This window comes from Coloeus monedula, assembly GCF_965178545.1.
Source record: "Coloeus monedula genome assembly, chromosome: 4".
Classification (NCBI taxonomy): domain Eukaryota; kingdom Metazoa; phylum Chordata; class Aves; order Passeriformes; family Corvidae; genus Coloeus; species Coloeus monedula.
Genome location: NC_138784.1, coordinates 73229783 through 73252697, shown reverse-complemented (window position 1 = coordinate 73252697; position 22915 = coordinate 73229783). Strand labels below are relative to the sequence as shown.

At 46.7% G+C, this 22915-nt stretch overlaps 1 long non-coding RNA gene across 1 annotated transcript in view; it reads left to right on the top strand.

The window, feature by feature from the left end:
• Positions 1-10834: 10834 nt before the first annotated feature.
• The window catches only part of LOC309572620, a 35643-nt gene continuing 23562 nt past the window's right edge, over positions 10835-22915 (top strand). The window contains exon 1 of the long non-coding RNA XR_014226383.1: positions 10835-10992. This is a non-coding gene — a long non-coding RNA (uncharacterized lncRNA). The remainder of the gene's footprint in view (positions 10993-22915) is intronic.

The following is a 22915-nucleotide window of genomic DNA, read 5'->3' as shown; positions in this document are numbered from 1 at the left end:
ATAGGTAGTTAATGACAGCAATAAGCCTTGTTATCTCAATTACCTCCAGCCTTCTGGGTCCCACCATGTGTTCTCTGTGGGCCCAGGGCTGCCTCCAGGGTGGAGAAATGTCCAGCTTCACCAGCAGCCCCACTGATGGGGAACAGACTGCTCAGATACCGAGAGCTGCTTGTTTAATGCGCTCCACCAAAATAAAAGTGGGCAGATATATTGAACCAGCTTAAATGCAACCTCAGTTCTTGGACCTGCTCAGTGGAGAGTGCCCATGAGCCTGGAGAGCCTAAAGAAAGCCTTGAGCAAGAGTCATCTGAGTGCAGTTAATGAGAAAGAAGAGGCAGGTGGATGTACGTGGAACTGCAGGTCTCTGTGACCTTGCAGGTTTGTGTTCTTCCTTGTTCAGAGATGTAATCATTTTATGAGGAACAGTGACCCAGAGAGCTGGGGACTTAATTTAATACATCTCATATAGGCCTGGGTTTGTTTTCTGATTTATTAAAAGATAGCAGCACAATTTTTGGTGGAAAAAAAATGCCACCTGTGTGCTGGACAGTATAAATCTGAAATGGTAAAGGGATGTTTCAGTGCATAGTACACTCAGACCCCTTAATTGCCTTTCCTAAAAGCCTACTTGCTCTCACACCAGGCTGGAGAGGGGAGCCTCAGCAGGCAGGTGATCTCTGTAGTGCTTACAGGAGCATCATCTTAACCCACCACCCTAACAAGAGTTTTAATGAAGCCTCCTAGCTCTAAATCCAGGCCCTGGGAAGAAGAGGGAAAGAGATGAGGGGGTGGGAAATGTCCTCTTCCATCCTTCTAGATGGAGAAAAAAGACAGGGCAAGGACTGGCGTATTGCAGAGGTGAGCATGGGTTTAAGAGACAAACTCATTGTTAATTATATCTGCAATAATAGAGTAAAATGAATAATGGTTTCCTATCTGGCAAATGAGCCAAGGGTGCTCTGCAAAGAGGGACTGTACAAAAACTGCCTTGCAAGCCCAGCAGGAGGGTGTGAAACTGTGTCTGGAGGGAACAGAAGTGCAAATGATGGAGCAAAGTTCCTGTGAGACAGAAACACTGGAGCTCTCTGGGATTGGACTGACTAACAGGGAGGAGATTGCTGAGGATGGGAAGGTGGGGGTTAATTAAGTTGAAAGTTGAAAGAGATAACAAAATGATGGGGCATCTTCCTCCAAGGAAAGGAAAGAGAGAGGAAAGCAGAAAAAGGAGGATGGACATCAAGATGTACAAAGATGGCAAACAAGACTAGGAAAACTATGTCTGTAAAGGAATAGTGTTACTATGAAGGACTAAAATGAGAAAGACCAGGGGCAAAATGAGTTTCAATTAGGAAGGGATATAAAGGGCGATAAAAGGATGCTCTGCAAAGGTATTGAAATAAGAAGAAGGCAATGGAAATTGTACATAACTGAATTAATGGTAATAGAGAGAAAAGAAATAACAACAGAGAAAAGACTGGAATATTCATTAGTTTTTACACTTTAGCCATGGAGGGAAATAAAGTATGTTTAAAAAAATTATGAACTGGTATTTATCAGGATCACTTTTACTGCAGAGGGCAAGACAATCCAAACTAGCAAATAAACAGAATTTAAATCATTCAGAGAAGTTGGACAAATTCAAGTCAGCAGGACTGGATGAAGTTCCCCCTAGAGCACTTCAGGCACTGGCCAGAGCAATCTGACTCATTAGTAATTATCCGGGAGAGCTCATGGAGAAGGGAGGAAATCCCTGAGGAGGGGAGAAGGGCAAACACAGTGCCTGTCTTTAAAGAAGGGCAAGAAGAACTTAGGGAATTACACAGCAGCCAGTTCAGCATGTAATGCAAAAACTGTAATACAATAAAGTGTGCAACGATCTCTTTATGAGCATTTGACTGACAATAGAAAAACCACACAGTCAGTCACACTGGATTTGTCACAGAGGAGTGATGTTAAAACCATCCAGTTTCCATCTTTGAACCCAACAACTGTGTTGTAGAATAAGGAAGCGGGAGCATATGTCATGTATCTTGAAATAAGCAGGGTTTTTAACACCATTTCACATGACATTTCCATAAGCTGACCAGGAACTATGATCTCTGTGAAATCATCTTAAGACATACTCGACAGAAAAAAAATGTATTCACATAAGAATTACTAATTCCTTTCCTTTAGATTTAGAGGGTTTTCCAAAAGGGCTCCCTCAGGGTTTGCTCCTGGACCTGATTCTAATATTTTCATTAGTTATTTGGATGACAAAATAAAAACTATATAAATACTCCAGAGGATGTGTTCCAAAATGTGGCCTGGGAAATCAGAGTAACAGTATAAAATCAATCAGATTTGGTTCAGTAAGGTCATAAGCAACAAATGTATCAATGCAAAGTGGCAAAACACTGGTCAAGCAGGCGTTCAATGGAAAAAGAGCTGTGAAAGAGGCACTGGAGAGGACACAGCTGCGGCAAAATAAGGCAAATCTTATTCTGGGGCATATGAACAAGAGTGAAACATCAGAAGCAATGATTCCGCTCTAACGAGGGCTCCGTTGAAATACCAGGTGTGGGTTTGGATGCTGTGCTAGAAGAAAGCAGAAGAATGTCATAGACAAATTGTAGAGGGGATGGAGGAAAGCAATGGGAATTATGAGTGGTTAAAAAAATTTGGAGGATTTTCTTTGCTTTTTCCAGAAGGAACAAAAGGTGTGAGAAGATGAAAAGTGCCTTCTAAGGCAGAGGAGACTTACAAAAAGGATATTGACAATTGTTCAGGGTCCCACAGAAATAAATTGGCAAAGATCGTTGTTAGTAGATACCTGGGAAAGAAGAAAACTCCAAAAATTAAACCCAAAAGCTTTCTAATTCAAAGCAAATATCTTTGAATTAAAACTTCTAAATTAATTTGTAAGTATTCCGCCCTGGAAGTTGATTAGTTTCTCTCAGGGATGTTTGGATCTTGCTCAGGGCACTGAGGAGGATTCATGGTCTTTCTCCATCTCCCCTGCTCCATGACTGTCTCCTCAAGGTGTGCCAATGCCATCTTCCCCATGCCTGGCCAGAATGTGAAATATCGATGCAAATCCTGTGTTTGCACTTTAGCAGAGCTTCAAACACTCTGTTGGTGTTAATTAATTATCCAACAACAGCAGGAAGCCAGTGACACCAAACGAAGCACAGAGCTTCCCTGACCAATAACAAAAGCACTCTTTCCTCCTGTGCATTGCAGAGCTCCACCAATTCTCTTCCCTAATGCACCACAAGCAGAATGAAGAGCCTCCCCTCCTGCAGACCTCCCACAGACAGCGTGTGGCTGCTGGGGATGAATGTGGTGCTGAGGTCCTCGCTCCTGAGGGCTCCAAAAATCAGGGAGCATGCTGGAGGGCAAAGTAGCCATGCAAAAACACGTATTGCATGCCAGGGAAACAGCGTTCCTCACTTTTCCCTAACAAGGAACATCTAATTTGTGAATAAAGGAATAATACACAGATAAAGTTTGCCAGAAGTGTTGTTCAAGAGGAGCAGGTGGTGAGGAAAAAGGAGGAGGACGTTTGCAGGCTATATTCCTATCTGGAAGAAATATACTTTCTCTGAACTCTAGGAAGATTATGAAACAATCTGCTGGATGTCTCTGGGTAGTGATAAAGGAAAAGAGAAATAAAAAAAACCCAGGAGCAGTCTCATGGTAGAGTCCATTGTACTTCAACTAATGGAAAAAAAGGAGCTAGAGGAGCATGTTTTTTGAAAAAGAAAGCAATTATGTAATGAACAAGTGCTGGTGGACCTGAAAGAAAATGATACATCAAAGATATTGTGAATGTTAAAGTGAGAAAAAAGAGAGGGAAAAAAAGGAAAAGAGACTAAAAAGACAAGAGGAGGACTTTCAGATTTTGACTGCTGTTCAGCACAGCCCTCAGGGTCTTTGGGAATTTTTTGGTACTCTGAACATGTTGCCTTCTTCCTTTGTAGACTAACACCAAGTTCTGAATGATCAGATGGCAGGGATGGGTTTCTGTGGGCATCTTTTTTCTTGCAAAGCACTTTGCTTATTCCATACAAGTGGCATGACTGTAGACTGAACTTCTCAGTGTAGATGTGCAGCACAGATTTGAGGAGGGAACGATATCCATCCATATTTTTGGAGAGGGCAACTGAGCAGAGGGCAACTGGTCAGTTCAGCTGGTCAGGCAGCATGGAGAGACCCTAGTGCCTACGAATTTGCTGCTGTATTTTACCTTGAATATTTAACAAAGGCATGGTACCCAAGGTTTTTAACTTAAAAATCACTTTATGGATCTTGTATGATGCTCATGGCATCCCCGTCCAGCAACTAAATAATTCCTGTTCCCAGGAGGATGATACAGAGACCAGGAATTCAAAAGTGTATATTTGGCAAATTTTTATACACCTTGAAGGTGAGACCCCTTCACTCCCTGGAGAGATGAGGTGTGAAATCAATGTTCATACGGTCTCTGTACCTCTCGGCTTGGTCGCTGTGGTGGCTGCAGCTACTGCATTTCTCATGTTGCTGAAGAGGTGGATGAGGAAATGATCAGAGAGGGTAGGATGTGGTTAAAGCCTCGGTTTGCTAACTGGGGCTAATGTGAGGGAAGCATATTATGTCTCACATCCATTAAGGCCTCCAGCAATCACCTCCCACGAAGGCGAAGGAGCGGCAGAGAAGGAATTGTGACTTCCTGAGTCCCAGTAGCTCCTGGAGCTGTTCCTGTTAATATTCAATTATGTGCTGCCCTGGACTTAGAGCAGCTTAGAGCTGAACTACGTCTCACTCCAGCCTCGAGGCTCAGCTGCAGCAAACACAGCTGCAGGAGGCTGAGCCACGGAGAGAAACAGCCCCAAAACAGGGTTATGACACCTCCAGCCGCCTGTGCGGAACCAGCGTGTAGGAGGAACTACTCCGTTCACCCCTGCCCTCTCCACCTCCCCTCTCCAGGCTGTGAGACTTTGGGGAGCTGGTTATTCTGTGAGCTATGGCCAGGGTCATCAGACTCTTCCCCCCAGTTTTTTAACCTGGATGTGCCAATTGACCACAGAATGCTCTGCATGCTCTTCCTCTGCATCTCACAGCATGCAGCTTCTGCTGTGGCTTTTCCTTCATCTCATCCTCCCACCCTGAAGTGTGTCCCATCCTCATTGACCCACCCACCGTCTGATAAGCCCCTTCCACTTCCAGATCATGGTATTAACTTGACATTTGCAAAAGGTCACCGTGTTTGCTCTGCCTGAGTGTTATATTGCTCACTCTTTTGTTGTTCTGCTTTGTAAGCCCTTCAAGGCAGAAGTTATCTCCTTGGGTGTGACTACACAGTGGCCAGGAGAATGAGGCCCCTGGTCTCAGTTGGTGTCTAACAGCTAAACCAGAAATAATAACTTGCTCATTGATGGAGAGGCTGGCTCTGATTTGATAGATTATTCATCAGAGGTTAACAAATCTTAAATTTATATGCAAAAACCTTCCTTCCAGAAGAGGTCCATAAGCAGGATCACAACTAATGTCTTATTTTCAAAGACTATCAGCATCAGATCCCTGCTGTGTTTCCAGGAGTCCGTTTAGACCATGTGGTACTGCTGGAGCATATGCCATTTGCTGCAGGAACAAATGGGGGACATAAGGGAGGTGACACACAATACATATTTTGTGCACCCAGTTTATGCAGATGAAGTCCTGGCTTTTTTTAGCCTGGAGTTTGTCATGCTGGAGCTGTTGCATCAAACTAATTGCAGTGGAGATGAGCGCGTATGGTACGCGCAGCGTCAGGGTGTCCCCCCTCCGGTGGCTGCTCCCAGCGAGGTGCAGCTGGTAGAGAAAGGACACATAAATTAATTCTTTGCTCTCAGGTGAGAATAGATCTGATCCTGTCCACAGTCCTGACCTGACCAGCATTCCCTGAGGCGGAGATGCAAGGCTGGAGCTCTCCCATCTCCGTTAGGCAGCCAGGAGGGCTCCAGCCAAGGTAGAGACCCAGCACTATCCATGAGACACCCCAGGCTTGGCTCTCCTCAAACATAAACCAATTCTGAGCCTCAGCTACAGCGAGGCGATGCCAGAAAGGAGGATGGGAGAGTGGGGCTGTCAGATGCAGCAGCCTGAAGCCCGTGGTTGAGGCTACTCTTCACTTGATGTTGCCATTGCAGACGAAATGCATCTGTGTCTGGAAGAGGTGCAGCTGGGGGATCTTGACCTTTAGCTTTATGCCAAGAACAACATGGCACCAGACTGACAGTCGTGCTGGCTCTAGGAACAGCCCGACCTGGCTCCTCTGCCATGGTTTGTTTTGGGACTCACACAAAAGCTAAATCATTCCCCAAAACAATGCACAGCCATTCCCAGGTATTAACTTTTCGTTGCTTTTAGTGATACTCCTTAAGTTCCTCTACTATTCTGCTTTGAAAACAGCTCATTCCCTGAGTTAGTCCAGTTCCTCTGCTTCTCCATGATATCCCTTGCCAGCCAGAGAAAACTGTACTAGGCAGGATAGGGCAGCACTGTGGCTCAGTCACTGCACAGAGATTAATTGCCTGCTACGGGTGGGTTGGTTGGCTGGAAGGTGGATGCCAACCCAGAGGCGTTAGGGCCGAGTTCTGCTTCAGTTCCTGATCTGAGTCTCTCCCTCCTGCCCGTGTGCACCTCACAGGAATATAACTGAGTTTGAAATATCTGCTTCCTCCCAAATTCATCTGAAATTCATTAATGGGTTCAGAAGCTTTTGGGAGAGGGGGATGGACACATACATGTACAGAAAAGCAGCGCAGCAGAACCTTTATTTCCTTAGGGAGTCAGCCTAAAGAAATATTAGCATTTATTCTCATCTGTTGCTGAGCTTACGACCCACACAAATAACGGAATAGCGAGCGAGCAGCCGGCTGCAGAATGGGAACAGGGAAAATGACTCAGCAAGCTTGGCACCAATCTGGAGAAAATGCAGGTATATTATAACCTTGCTTGAGCATCAATCTCATCCGTGACGTGACGTAGAAACAGCAGCCAGTGTAGATATTTGGATTTGACGGAAACCTTCCTTCTGATAAATGATTTAGCTCTGCTCTTAACGAGTAGTTATACACAGGAGCAGAGCAGGTGAGAAGCTGCCTTCATATATGCCAGCAAGGGAGAGAAAAAGTTCAATGAAAACCTCTCACTGCTTTATAAATACCCTTCTTTTCTTCTGTTATCAGTTGACAAATAGCTGCTGAATTATAGTTTCATGCTTTGTTCATGTCATTCTCCCCAAGAACAGTATTTCCTGCTACATCACCTTAGAAACTCAATCAACAAACACTCTGCTCTACACGTAAACAAAGCTTTATTTTACCCTATTTTTGACAGCAGCCAGCATTTTAGAAACCAGAACATTTCGGGTTCTCTGGGCTATTTGCCTCAATTTCACAATTTGATTTTGGTTTTGAGGGCCTGTCAGCATTGTTTATACCCAGATCTGTTGGAGTAGTGATGTTTTTGTGTGAGTGGCAAGGAAAATATATTGCAGCAAATTGCTCTCCGGAATCAGACTTTCTTCTCTTCTCACGAGTCTAAATGAAACTGCACTTTCTAACATATGGGAACTAAAGAGTGAAATGAATTCTAAAGAGAAGTGAAACAAGAAAATTTAGTGTCAACAACAAAAATGAATCAAAAAGAAGCAAAGACAACTTTGACAATTAAGCAGGACCATCTCTAAAACTCAAGCTCCAGTAAAATCCAGGAGTGTTATCGCCAACAGAGCACCTGAAGAACTCTGCAGGGCCCTTTAGCCATTTCTTTGTGCAATAACATCAGATCTTGTCCTGACCCCACGACAAGGTCATTTTTTTTTTAACTGTGGTAAAACAAGATCAGAGCCCTATAAAGTTTTCTTACTTGGTTTCACAAGATGAGCATTTCCCAGGTAGCAGCTGTGAAAAAACAAATTAATCCAACAGCAAACAGGGGATTTTATTTGGCAGTTTTTAAAAACCTGCACAGGAGCCTCGGCTACTGAGCCTCCTGTGATCTGCCACCACATGAAGACAGAGTCCATCAGTTAGGGATTAATTTTAAGGCAGATATTAAAGCCTATCACATGATGAAGGATTTTCCTCTATGTGGACTTCAATGGGACGCTTTAAATCCTCTGTGTTTGTGTGGATATGTACGTGTACGTGCACATCAGTGTTTATTCGTGGGCAGACAAAGCCTCAGGCTTCTTCAGGTCTTTCCAAGGAACATAAATTTGGGGGGAGGGACAGAGAGAGCGAAGAGTCATCTTTAAACCTCACATTTTTGAAAGTTTTTGAAGGAGACAGGCTGAGGTGGAGGGAGCCAAGATCGTAAAGATTTTATAACTAACAACATTTTTTAAGAGGAGGCAGAATCTCTGCTCTTTTTTAGTGCAAGATCTTGCAATAATTTAAAGCAAATTTGGAAAAAAGCTCCCTTTTGACAGAAATGCTTCATTTTCCTTTTCTGCTGGGCTATAACCTAAAGCATCTTGGCTCGAGAAAATGAAATAAAGCTGAGCGATGATGCGCTGTCACTGCTGCTGCCGCCACTCTGCCTCCTGCAAATCTCCCAAAATCGTGCACAGCTCTCCAGGTCAGAGCCTGGGAAGGGAGCGGTGCCTTCTCCTTCCAGGCTCAATCCTGCACCAGACAAACTTACCCAGGGCTTTGTAATACACGGCTGGGGTTTGCAGCGAGTGGCTCTGCCCGAGGTGCCGCTTCCAAGGGTTGGTGTGGAGAGGAAACTCTTCCTATGACACAGCAGAACAGCAACAGCAACAGCAGCAGCAGCAGCAGCAGAGTAAAACAGATCGGTTCTGGCAGTACTCCTAAAAGACTACTTCAAATCGCAGCTCCACTCTCTTCCTCCTTTAAGGATGATCTGAAAAGGGAATACGGACTAAAAAGAAGCTTAGGAGGCAGGGAAATGAGGCCCAGAGATATGGGAAGCAAGGCATGTTGTAGTTAGGCTCCACAGCAGTGGGAGAGCCTGGATAAACGGCAGAAAGGAGCCCAGAGAGGAAATTCCCCCAAAATTAGATGGGAAGGAGAGATAAACATAAACAGGGTGTAGGGGGGATGGAGGGAAGAATATGAGAATGAAGGAAAGGATGAACTGCTCCTCACTCTGTTAACTCTTTCCAGCTAAAATCATTAGTAATTTTTACAAAACTAAAAAAAAAAAAAATTAAAAAAAAAATAGTAGAGGTATCTGGAATACTGATCTGTTAGATATACAGCTCATTGCATGGGCACCTGGAAATGAGCAGGGCAGAGAACAGGTACTTCAAGTGCAAAGCACAAATGGGAGAGCGGAGGGACATGATCCACTGTCACTGCAGGATTGGGCCTGTGCCGGGGTGGCCGGAAGGCTCTGGTCCCCTCCTGTGGCCGACAGGCATCAGCACCAACCCGGGAATCAGAAAAAAAAAGTCGTTTACATGACTCCTTTCAAGAAAACTTGGTGGGACACCAAAGAAATTAAATCCCCAACTTAAAATTTACTGCATCTGTGGGTCATGTTTTTTTAATCTGCTGAAGGGCTGCTGGAAGCTCCAAAGAAGGAGTGAATGTGGGATTGCTTTTCCTCCTTCAGTTTTTAACACCAAATTCATTGCCCCTCTCAATCTAGCCCCTAAAACCTTGCACTTGACCACCAACACCGACGTGATGCCACCGGATCGGGAGCAGAATTTGGGGGCCTTCGCATGAACCTTCCAGGGGGAAAACCCCGAGAGCCTCCAGCGCACTGTCAGCCCGGTGGTGGGACCGTGGAGCGGGTAGGCTTCAGCTCCCTGATCTCAAATCCTGGGGGCTGGTGGAGAGCAGGGAATAAAACCCACTTCAGCACCGCAGGCGGAACAGCAGCCGGAGGAGCGCGGCGCTGCCGCTGGCCGGCCCCGCACCCCCGGCGGCTGCGGCCGGGCGGCGGGATGCGAGGGGAACCGGGGGCTGCCCGAACCACGGGGAATTGTCGGCATCTTCCCCTTTCCCTTCTGTAAAGGCTGGCTGCTTGCTGGTAGTGTTGCACTGGCCAGCGCACATCCCTTGGAGCGGCTCCTTCCAGCAGCTCGGCACAGAGCCGGCTGTCGGGAGCCGACGGTGCGACGGGTCGGGACGGTGAAATCGCTTCGCTACCGACTGGCAGAGTTAAACCGGTCGCGACCACCGCATCGACCCCGCACGGGCAGCACCGCTCACATCTGCTCCTCCTCAGTCCGACACAAACAAGGGTTTCCCCCCCGTTTTTATTTTCTTTTTTTTTTTCTTTTGGTTGTTTTGGATTTTTTTTTGTTGTTGTTGTTGTTTTTTCTGCCCCTTCCAGCACCCGAGACCCACCGCGGCGGCAGACGAGCACCGGATCCCTAAGCTCCAGGAGCGGGGTCCATCCTCCCGCACGGTGCCCGCCCGGCCGGTTATTCCCCGGTTATTCCCTTCTGCGGAAAGAGAAGGGGAAAAAGAAAAAAAAAGCCAAACCCAAACACCAAAGCAACCCTAATAAACAATAAATAATAATAATAATAATAATAATAATAATAATAATAATAATAATAATAATAAGAATGGAAGAAGAAGCAAGCGCAGCAACTTGCTTTAAGCAGAGGGCGGTAGGAGGCGAGAGCGCAGCCCCCCGGGGAAGGAAGGGAGGGAGCGGAGGGAAGGCAGGCGGGCACCGGCGGGGCTCGCAGCCCCCCGGGGGTACCGGCGGGTCCGGCGGCGGCGGACGTGAAAGTCCCCTTTAAGTTTCCATAGAGAGGCCTCCGGGTGTCACATGATGGACATGATATAACGAAACAACATCGTGGGGAGGGACGGAGGGAAGCAGTGGGGGAACCCAGGGAGGTGGCGGCGCCCCCCGACCCGCCCGCCCCGGCTGCACCTGTCTCGGCGCGCCGGGAGCGCGGTGTCCGCCCCGCTGATGGGACTTGCGGGCGGCACCTTCCCCGGGGGAGGAGGAGAAGGAGGAGGAGGAGGAGAAGGAGGCGAGCCAGTGGCGGAGGTAAGTTACCGGCGGGACCGGGGCGGGGGGCGCGGGGCGCGGGCGCGGTGTGTGCGGGGAAAGGATGCGGGGTGTGTGTGTGCGGGGTGTCCGCGGTGTCCCCGCGGAGCGCCGGGCGTGTGCGCGCCCTCCCGCCCTCCATGTCCGCATTCCAGCTCATGTTGCGCAGATAAAATTCAAACTTGAGGTAAACACAAGCGGCGGGGGGGGGGCGGACGGGGAACTGGGGGGGAGGGAGGCTCGCTCCATCCCGGTTCCATCCCGGTTCCATCCAGGCTCCTGCCGCCCCCTCCCCGCCGCTCCCCCCGCTCCGCACCCGCGGAGCCCCCGCGCACCTGGGGGAGCGCCGGCACCGCGCTGCTTTCCCCGGGGAGGGAGAACCGAGCGTCCGTTTCGCCGCACCCCCGGTAGGACACGGCGGGTCGGGGGCGGGGGGGGGGGGGCGGACGAGGCGCGGCAGGTGCGCGGGGCGCTGTCGCGACATGGCGGGGGGGGGGGCATGTGTGCGCGTCGCGACATGGGGGAAGCAACCAAGTGACAGCGCGGAGTGGTGGGGGGGGTGAAAGGACGGGGCTGCGCCGCGTTGTTTTCCTCGGTGCTGCGTGGGTATCCTGTACAGAGCGGGAATAACAGCGGGAATAAATATCAGCGGTACCCCCCCCCCCCCCAGTCCCGCTTTTCTCCAGTACGCATTTCCAAGTGCGTATGGAGAAAACAAGATGCGGAGCGGGGCGGGCCGGGGGGGGAGGCGGGGAGGGCCGCACTGCCGCTCGCAGCCCTGGTCCGTGACACAGGCGCTGCCTCCGCGGGGATATTTAAGCATTTGCCCGCGGGCTGATGATGGAGGCGGCCGAGGGAGCCCCACAGGTGGGTGCGTGCGGGGAGAGGGGGCCGAAGCGCTGGTCGTGTGGGGAGCGCCAGAGCGGTCCCGCACTCCGCGGACTCGCGGCGGGCGGCGCTGCCGGGGCTGAGAGTGAAGCGGGGTGCGGGAACAGGACCTGGCAGCCGCGGGTTGCTGAGTGGCGCAGCTCCGGGTGCCGCGAGCGGTGCGGGGGTGACGGCGGTGCCGCCATGGCGGGTGCGAGGGAGCGGCGCCCTCAGGGGGGTCCCGGCGGCCCCGCTGAGGGCGGGAAAAGCGCGCGCGGCCCCCGCCTGGCGCCTCCTCAGCACTGCACCAAGGCAGCGGGGCGGGGGGGGGGGTCGCAGGGGGGGAGGTGGCGGCCACGCCCACCGCGCCCCCCCGCCGGCCAATCGCCGGGGGCGGTGCGGCGGGGACACGCCCCCCCGCCGCGCGGCGCGCCCTCCCGACCAATCGCAGCGCACCCCGGCCCCCCCTGCATCGCCCCCCTTCGCCCACCCGCCTGTTTGTTACGGTCTGGGCCACGTGCCGGCGCCTCGGGCCGGTCACGTGGCCCCCGGGGCTGGGGGTTCTGACTGGGACCACGGGGGTCTGGAGCCCTCCTGTCCGTGGGGTCTGAGTGTGACCATGAGGGTCTGGAGCCCTCCTGTCCGTGGGGTCTGAGTGTGACCATGAGGGTCTGGAGCCCTCCTGTCCGTGGGGTCTGACTGGGACCACGGGGGTCTGGAGCCCTCCCGTCCGTGGGGTCTGACTGGGACCATGGGGGTCTGGAGCCGTCCTGTCTGTGGGGTCTGACGGGAACCATGGGGGTCTGGAGCTCTCTTGTTCGTGGGGGTCTGATGGGACCGTGGGGATCTGGAGACGTCCTGCCTGTGGGATCTGATAGGGTGACACTGGGGGTCTTGGAGCCCTCCTGTCCAGGGTGTTTCTGGTGGGAAACAGGGGTGTCTGGAGCTGTCCGATCTATGGGGTCTGATGGGGAACAGAACTGCCTGCCAGATTGGGAGGAGCCTGAAGCCCCCCCTGGCCAAGGGTGTCTGACCGGGCCTGGGTGTGGCTACCAGCCCAGGGAACCTGAGCAGGCCCAGGGAACCTGAAGCCCCCCTGTCCAAGGAATGTGGCCAGGACCCTCTAGCCATTGTCCCCAGGCCCTTGCTCACCATGAGTGTCCACTCATCCCCAGCCCCATTAAACCTCCCCTCAAGGGCCTGTCCATGGCTGTTGTACCTGTCATGGCCGAGCCGTGACAGCCTGTCCGTGGCTGGCTCTGGCCTCCGGAGAGGGAGGTGTTTCTCTCCCGAGGAGAGCTGTTTATGCCCAGTGATTTTTTTTTTTTCTTCTATTTTTTTTGTTTCTTTCCCCTCCCTCCGTGCTCTCCTGCGTAAGCCACAGCAGCAGCTCGGTGTCTGCCGAGCCCGGCAGTGTTACGGCATGGCTCTTATGTAGGTGAAGCCAGGGAACACTGCAAGGATTGTGTGGAGCTATCAGTCTCCTGAGCCTGGAGCTTTGAGGCTATTTATAGGTGGGTTGGGCAGTGTTCAGTGTGAAGGACTCATGCCATGTCCGAATCCGTGGCAAAGCGAGGCGTCTTAAATGATGGTGTTTTGTTTTCGGTGGTTGTTCCTGGGAATAAGGTTTTATGAAATGCTCTGGAGCATGGGTTGTTAGTAGGTTATATGGAGAAAGGCGAGTCAGTTTGGAGTTAAGGAACGTGATGCCATTTTAATGCGACTTCTCGGGTGGCAGAGCAAACAGTAAGGGGATACTCGGTTCTAGATCAGCAGCTTTCAGCTTTGCAGGCAGTGGACAACTCAGGCAGGGTCAGTGGGAAGCCACAGAGGAAAGGACATCGTGTTTTCTGTAGGCTTATGCTCATTATACTGTTTTCTGCACTGCTAAAGATTTTGTGGCCGACAAGCTGAAAAAAAATACGGAAGTCCACTATTCTAGATCATTGAAATGTTTTGGTTTAGAATAAGTAGAGGAGGGGTGGGAAGAAAAACCCTCAGCTGTGTGTTTTGTTGTGTGTGTTTCTATTACACAGCTTAAAAATTTAAAATTCAGTGTATTTTTAAGAGTTACATAACCTTTAGTAACGTGATGTGTCTCAAGTAGCCTTCAAGAGTTAAATAACAGCAGATCAACGAGACTGGGTCGAGAAGAGGAAGAGAGGGTTTTATAATGGTGAGGACTGTACATAGATATTTAAAACTGCTTTGGTGTTGCACTAGAAAGGAGTCTTTGCTTAGGAGGAGGAGGATTTTAATACCTTATAAATACAGAACATGAGAAGGAGGATGGGGAGATGAAGTTTGCAGTTTTATACTGGTCTAGTCCGGTAAACGGATCAGGAATACTTTATGATATTTCACATTCTTCAGCTTCTCTTCCATCTTGACTTTTTCAGTAGAGTTTTTTGCAATCTGAAATTATGGGAATTTCCAGATATTGACCACTGTGGTTGAGGAAGGAAAGCTGGCATTAAAATAACAAGAAATTATAGAAAGGAGTGAGTGGCACTGTAGTGGTGAGAGAGCTGGGGGGATGATACATGTCCTGGGAGAGAGCTGGTGCTTTGTGTTGGTTACAGGAGTAATTTGACACGGTGTTACCTACAGAAAGATGTTTATTCGGCCGGGGTGGTGCACTTGGTTCGGGCAGGCATATCCGTGTTATCTTTGTATTTTGGGGGGGGAAAAAAGAACCCTGCCTTAATAGAGGAAATTGCTGGGGAGCAGATGACGTGCTGGAGATGTGAGGATACCCGGAGGTGCGCAGTGGCACAGCGCACCAGCGCCTCGGAATTCGGAGCGTACGTGGAGGTGCTGGCGTGGAATTGATGCACCAGGAAATTGCTTTCTCTATTTTTGTTGGTGAGATGCAGTTAAGGTAAAACGAGCCCTTTGGATCCCGTATCCCATTTCTCTTTAATATAACTAAGATCATTTATCTTCTCAGGCAGCAAGAAGGAAAAAAAAAAATACTTTGTTTTGTAACTTGGTTCACCTTCTCTTCATTTGCTGTCAGCTCATGACAAGGCACAATGTGTGCTGCACACTGTGTTCCACTGAGCTGTTTTGGTGACGAATAAAATGTATATGAAAAAAGGGCTATGAAAAATAGGTATTGTGCCAGTTGTCTCCACTTTTTATATAAACAATCCCCATTTTGCTCTGAAGTACTCAAAAAGTGTCATATTAGGGTCTTATGCCTTGCCAAATTTTGGTGGGAAAAAGGTTGCTGTTTTAGTCTTTGTAAGTATTTGAAAAGCAGCTGAAAACCAAATATTTAAATTAGTGTTTGTATTGGTTTTGCAGTAGGAAGTAGTAAAACCTTTTTTCAGTTTTAACAAATAGGGAAATTGTGAACTTACTTTAAAAACATGTTTGATTATGCTGTATTAGTCTGTTATATTGTTAAAATTAAGAGGATTTCTTTAATCCAGGCTAGATTTTAATTGCTGTGATCATGTATTTACTATATTTCATTTGTATTTATAAATGAAAACACAGAGTCATGGTTTTTTGACCTCGTGTATAGCATGACTGGCTGTAGTTCATGCCATATTTACACGGTGTTTTTCCATAAATATCTTGCTTCTGAAGTTATTGGTAGCACCAGAATATGAGCTCAAAAATACTGTCACATAAAGGCTTACAGCTCTTGCAAACAGGAATGCTGAAATACAAAGTTAAAAACCAAAAAACCTCTCCCCAGCAGTTCTTTCAAGTCAGTTTGATGATAATTTTGGATCCTGACTCGTGGTTTTCTAAATGGCTGGAGATGGAATTAATGGGGCTGCAGCTCCTTGTCATGAATTTCAGCATAAACAGTATTTTTCTTTCGGCTTTGGATTTCATGCAAATACAGTGAAAAATCCCCTGTCCTTTCCCAGTCCCTCAGGATGCTGCACCTCAGCCAGCAGACGTAGCATTGTTGTCTAACAGCGAGGCTGGAAATGGGAGTTGTTTGTGCTGAGTTTTACCCTTACCAAGGTCAGAGATTTCATCCTGCCATAGATTCCTGATCTGGGAATTTAACACTTGCAGTGGGTCCTGATTTAGGAATTTTCATGAGATACCTTGAGCTCTGGAATGAATTTAAATGCCCCCGTGTTGTGCTTCTTTCCAAGCGTACGTTTGGAAATGCCTGAAATTGTGACGTCTGTGTGGCAGAAATACTCATGATGGTAATAAAACAGTCAAGCTGAAAATCTAATTTCTTACATAGAACTGATTTAATTGGCAGGACAAAAAAACCCAATAATTGTAATAATATTCTTGTTTTAAATAGTTTTGGTCAATATGGGCATTGAAGTTTTGCTTTTGACAGTGGTTTATGACTTGTGGGAAGTAATTTGAATTAGGGGAGATGGTCCTACTCTGTTTCAGTGGGCTGAATTTCAGTGTACTGTTACCTGAGAATTATTTTTTCATAATTGTGAAGTATTAGTGAGCTGATGGTGAGGGATTTTTTAAAAATTCTTACTAGGCTAGAAATGTCTTACTAAAATACAAGCAAAAGAAATTGAGAAACAAATGGTTTAAAGGGCGTTTATAACACCATTTGTAAGCCGTGATTTTACAAACACTCCTCTGAATGTGTCTTGTGTAAGCAGCAGGTCCTATTAGGGAACGTAAATTGTGCAATTGTGTAGAAAATCAGCAGAGTTGGTAAATTCTGAAGCAGTCATCCTGTTTTTTCTGTCCTGTATTTCTGATCCTTGCTCTCTGCAGCCAAGCCCATGGTGTGCTTATATGTGCATAGTGCTGAACATTAGTCTCATCTAAACAAAATCTTGCAAAGTCAGCCTGCCAGTAATAGTGGCATGATATTATTTATTTTCCTTTATTTTTTTTTCATTTGTGTTCTCTTGCCAGTTATCAGAAGCAGCAGTTAATTTTCTGGGGGGGGAAGATGAGGTGAGCAGAATGGGGAGAGGGAAACCTGGTAAACATCATTCTCTGTTGTTACAAAATAGAGCTATTTCTGCCCCAGTTTACCTGTGTGCTACACTAAAATGTACCAATTTCAGTGCTGAGCCTGAAGTAATCCTTGGGTTTTTTTGTAGTGATTATTAACTTGTGTTGAACATCATCCATGGAACTTCTTCTGTTACAGGTGGAGCAAGTTTGTATCTCTCTGGAAAATATACCTTGCATCTGGGCTAATTCTTTTTCATCTGTGTTGTCATCAGGTATATTTTTTTTGGTAGCTTTCAGATTTTCAGAAAAGCAAGATGTTTTTTGTGGTCATTTAATAGCATTGTATGTGGAATGCCCCCAAAATGTGCTGTTTTGAATAATACCTGCATTATGCTCAGGTTGCTGAATTTTAACACAACTGTAGTAGCTTCTCCAGGAGCTTCTGCAAAAATAAGAGTTGTAAAATGAAGGCAGGTACTGGCCTTGAATAAATTCCAGTGTGCTGAAGAAACAAGGGAAAATCAAACAGAGGTTCGGATAGAAAACAAGCATTTGCCTGGGTTTTATCCTGATGATTATTTACATCAGCACAGGAAGGTGTTTGCCAGAGATCAGGTGCTGGTGAGACGTGTCTGAAGCAGGAGGGATCCTTGTGTTTGGATTATTGGAACTTGGGAGATTTCTTGCTACGCAGCAGCTCATGTGAGCAGCTGTCAGGTCTCCTGGGAGGGAGACGAAGCCTCCAGCCACCGTGTTTACTTCCCGCAGGAGGAGGAAAAGGACATTTCTGGCTATTATCTGGATGTGTTTTGTAAACTGAAAGCACCGTTCATGTTCCCGAGCAGGGTGTAGTTGCTGTATCATTCTGCAGTGTCGTTCTCCACCGCTTTTTCTTATTTTAGTGTAACTTCAGTGTTCATCTGTCAACGTCTGCTGGGTATTGATGGATCATCTGTAGCTCTTGGGAGATCCTTACATCCTAATTTCTCTGGCTTCGTGGCAGTGCTCCAGGACCCTGGAGCAATCAGGATTACGTTTGTCCCATTGATAGAGAACAGGATTCCAAATCTGGAAAGCAGCAGGTATATTTTTCCGCTCTGTAAAACGCAAGTGCAGGAAATACATCTGGAGGAGAAGGCTCGGCGGAGCAGCCGCGTTCAAGCCCCGCAGCGTGCAGTGCTGCGTGTGCTCCGAGGCAGATGTCGGCGGTGTCTCGGTTCCATGGAATACTCCGCTCCTTTCCAGGCGATTTTTCCAGCGTTGCCCTCTGCCGGAGGAGACCAGCAGCGCCAGGGATTGCTGCGTGGGCTCCTGGATGGAGTCCCTGTCACTTGGCGCTTCCTTGGCAGCTCTTGTTCCAAGAGCCCACCTTCTTCCCGGAGCTGCAGCAGGGGCCCCTGTTCCAGCCAGAGCGTCTGATTCCTGCTCTTCCCTTCTTCTCTGTGTCCATGGGCATCTGTTCAGGGAAGCCGGTGGTTGTTTGGATAAACTGAAAGCCAAACAGTGCATCCAGCATTATGGGATCAGCTGCTTCTCCAAAGGTTATTGTCCTGGAACCACGACTAATTCTGGCAGGGGGTTGTGCACCTTTCCCATAAAACAACTTTAGTCTTTGGATTATTAGCCCTGTATGGCTTTGGTAATCCAGATGCTTTTAAAACAATATTGATCTAAAAATCAGGATTTTGAATGTAAATGCATTGAAATTTGGTTTAAATTTGTTTGGTGTTGACACAATGTGAAACAAGAATAAGATTGGAGCAATTAAATGTACAAGATTTCACTAACAGTGACTGTATCTGCTGTTCTGATCAGCCTGTACTATAGCACAGCTATATGTTGTGGGTTTTCTTTGTTTTGAGGTTTGTTGGGTTTTTTTCTGTTTAGTTTTTGTTATTTGTGTGGGTTTTTTGTGGTTTTGTGTTGTTTTGTTTGGTTTTTTTTGTTTTGTTCTTGGGGGTTTTTTTTATTTGGATTATTATTATTTTACTAAAAATAAAATAATTATTGTTTTGGGGAGGGTGTGAAATTTTATTTTCCTTTGTGTTTTTGTGACTTAGGAAACAGCTGCCTTTTTGGTTTTCAAGAAACTGCAGGTTTCATCTATTGCTGGTCTTGATGTTAAAAGGAGTTACGCAGGGCAGAGCTCAGCTGTACTATTTCAGTGGGAGTTGAGTGGTGACCTCTGTTCTCCCAGTCCTTATTAATGGAATTGCTGGCATTCACAGGGAAGTCCTTGCTGAATATTGGAGAGAAAAAAGTCAGAGATGGTGACTGTGTAGAAGTAAGCAGGAATTGTGAGCTGAAATGTTATTTATTGAATAAAACTGAATTCCTCAAAAGCAGTATTACTTCAGCAGTGAATGAGTCACATCTATAAGCAGCAATAATTTGTACTGGAGACCAAAACTGTGTAATACAGTGGGCGAAAAATGCTGGTAGGGACGTTTGATAGGTTAACTCAGGCCTCCAGCATTGTGATGGGAGAGCAGCATTTGTCAGACCACTCTTCCAATTACAGAAACATGGAAAACAGATCCTCATGGTGCAGCCTGGATGGCAAGATCCAGCCCTTCACTACTGCAAGTAAATGTGCAGTATGATTCCTGCAACAGATTTCAGGCTCCAAATTGGAACCCTCACTGCTCCATTTTTCAGCTCTTTCGTGCCCTTCCCCCTTTCCAGGATATATTGCAGTCCCTGGTCGTTTAAAGACCACTGGTTTCAAAAACAAGCCCTGGTAGCCTTTTCCTGTAAAGCAAACGTTGTATTCCTGTGGGTAAAGTTACTCTGAGAAGGTTTAGGTAAGATTATTCTCCTGGTTGCTTGGATCAGGTAAATACTATAAACACAGTTTGTCATGTCTAATGTTTTCCTGGTCAAGTTCTGTGTAGGATGTATCTGGTTGTATTTATCCCTTTTGTTGACGTTCGCTTTTGCAATTACAAAGTGCTCCTATATCATGAACAGGTTTAATTCTGTTCCAGATGCTGTGGGCTGATAAAGTGCTAATGCATCTTCTGGCAGTTTCTTGTGAGATCAGTTACCATGAAAAAATTGTATTTACCCAAAGTAAAGTCTGCTTTGAAGCACAGGCTTGTGATGCACATACAATTCCTGGTAGACAAGGAATGTAATTTATTTTTTTCTAATTCTGCTACTTTAGAAAAATCTCCCTGGCTAGATGAAACCTGGAAGTCAGCTCTGAGACTTTCGGATGCAGTCTCTTTGGTAGCTGTGTCAACATTAATTATTGTATAGCTCTAATGTTACTGTATAAAGTGACACCTCTTCTGGCATGCGACATTTCTCCTGGGTAAACTATGCTTGGCTTATTTAATTTTCATACTTGATCCTTAAATCTTTGCAAAGATCTTAAACAACATTGTTCAGCTGTTCGTTGTTCTTTCTGGTAACATGGACAGAAATGCATCATGTTTTTGAAAGACATTGCAGCGATTCTTTCCTACTTCACGACTTTTCCACTGAAATGCTCCCTCATGGTTGTGCCTGCAGTAAGTGTCCATCCTAGGTCTTGTCTTTAGGCTGCTGCTGGAAACTAAAATGAGGTGTCTAAATCTATCCTCCTCCTGTGAATGGCATTCATGATCTGTCTGTTTTCTTGAGTTGTTTTTCTGCTTTTTCCTGCAGCAAAAGGAGACTTTGCCTCTTTGCTGAGTGCCGGGTTATCTTTGTGATTTGTTGTTTCTGGAAATGCAAAGAAAGAATCTGCAAGAGCAGAAATTCCAGCAGGGAAGGGCAGCAGTAGGGAGGTTCTCTTCATCCAGTCACAGTCAGACTCCTCAGATCAGCCTTCCACCCTGACGTGTGTTTTGTTCCCTTCTGCCCATCACTGCCACCAGGCACCTAAAGCATGGGGATGGGCAAAATCCATCTTAGGCTCTTACCAGGGCTCAAGGCAATGTTCCCGTGGATTGTAGAAGTGTGGTTCATAGCTTAGAGGTTTCTGGAGTGAGGAATGGGATCATGGAATGGTTTTGGTTGGAAGGGACCTCAAACATCCAGTGCCACCCCCTGCCGTGGGCAGGGACACCTTCCACTATCCCAGGTTGCTCCAAGCCCTCTCCAGCCTGGCCTTGGACACTTCCAGGGATCCAAGGGCAGCCACAACTTCTCTGGGCAACTTGTGCCAGGGCCTCCCCACCCTCACAGGGAGTAATTTCTTCCTATAAAAGAATCGTTCCGTTTTTTTTTTTTTTCTAGACCGGGGCCTGTAAGTAACTGACTTCGCATGCTGTGGTTGTAAGGTATGTTTTCTTGGCATCTTCACTGTGTGTACTAGATGGATGAAGGTTTTCAGGATGCTTGCTTTTAAGACTGATTTTGTAGCAGCCTTTCTTGCATAACTGACTTCAGAATGAATTTCCCTGCTAGCATTTAGTTTAAAATGGATGAAGATCATAAATACATGTTTTTTCAACTAATCTTATTCAGCTGACCCCTCTACTTCTACATTCTGTGTCTCTCAAGGGTTCTGTTAAATAATATTTATATTAATAGTACCATCTACTGCTGAATCCCTCCTGTGGTTTATAAGAGCATATTTAAGTATTACATTATGTTAACCAGCTTCACTGGTAGCTCAAAATTCAAGCTGTTTGTATTTGCAGTTCTGCTGCAAAGTCCCTCATCTCCTGTGAGTGTTGTAAATAAGATTTGGAGCTGCAGAGAAGGAGGCCTGGGCAGCAGGGGCTGGGATTCCCCAGCCCTGCAGGGAAAGGGGATGTCCTGAGATGCATGCACAGCCACCTTTCCTCCTGTGGAATCTGATGCATGTGGGTCAGCATCACCAGCACTGAGGGCAGATCAGAGGAGCTGGGGAGGGGATTCTGTCTGTGACATCAGTTCTGAAAGTGTAGAAGCACAGAAATCCAGACTGGGTAAGATTTAAAAATCAGAGACTGTGAAGAAAAGACAAATGGCTAACATAGGGAGACCAGAATAGAATCGTAAAATCATTCAGATTGGAAAAGACCTTTAAGATTGAGTTCAGCCATTAATCCAGCACTGCCAAGTCCACAGCTTAATGTAAAAGTCAAACAAAACTGTTTCCTCTGTACACAAAAATCAAATTTGAAGAGTTCATTGAACTTCTCTATATTACATCTGCTTATTACTCATTCATGTTCCTAGTACCTATTATTAGGCATTTTGGCTAACTTTAGGGGCCTGTCAATTATTGACTTTCATAAACTGTTTATTATATTATATTATATTACTTACTTTTTGGTGGGGAAGACAGCCATGTATTCATCTGGGAAGATGTTATCCTGTGCTCAGCTCCAAGGCAGCAGTTCTAAGGCTCCCAACTTCGCTGTCCCATGTTGCCACATGTCAGATTTTTGCTGGGATCTTCCATAATCCTTCCAACTGGCTGTGCTTCCTGTTGATTTGCTTATTGCTCTTCCTAATGAGTGCTGGTGTTCGACCTGGTTGTGTAAACACAGAAGGGTTTGGTGCCTTTTATTGAAAGAAACTTGGAATTGATGGAGGAATTAACTTCAGGGATGTCAAGTGCCTGGAGCTGTGGCGCAGAAGTTAGTTCAGGAATAATGCAGGGATCTTAAATTTAGATTTCATGGAAAGATACGTCTTTGTGTTACTGCTAGATTAATGTGTTGGCCCAGGATAATGCTGGCTTTTGAAGAGCTTATCTTCAGATGTTTAAAAATCTGTTCTTGTGTTTTACCATAAACTGATGTGGTCCAGCAGTCATCTGGCTCACATACTGGAAATATTTTGTTTTTCTTTTAACATGACTCATTACCATGCATTTGTAACTATGGTTATTTTCTCTTAAAGGATTTGTTCTTCCCATTAATTATCATGTTTTGGGGCATTCAGGTTTGACTTACTACCAATGTAGAAATTCCTCCAGCGACTGCTAGCTTCCAAAAAAATGTTTTAGGCTGCTTGCCCATAAAATTAGCAGTCTTCTTATTACTTCTCCGTTAGTCAAAATTAGAGCTTCAGTTATGTTGCCCTGGTGCATGTGTGAATCTTACAACTTACTTAGGGTGTCAAAAGTGTTGCTTTTGATGTGTTTGGGGGAGTTTAGCTGCTAGAGGTGCTCTCACTTGCTCAGTAGCAGTGGCGTGTGTTTGTACTGATGAAATAG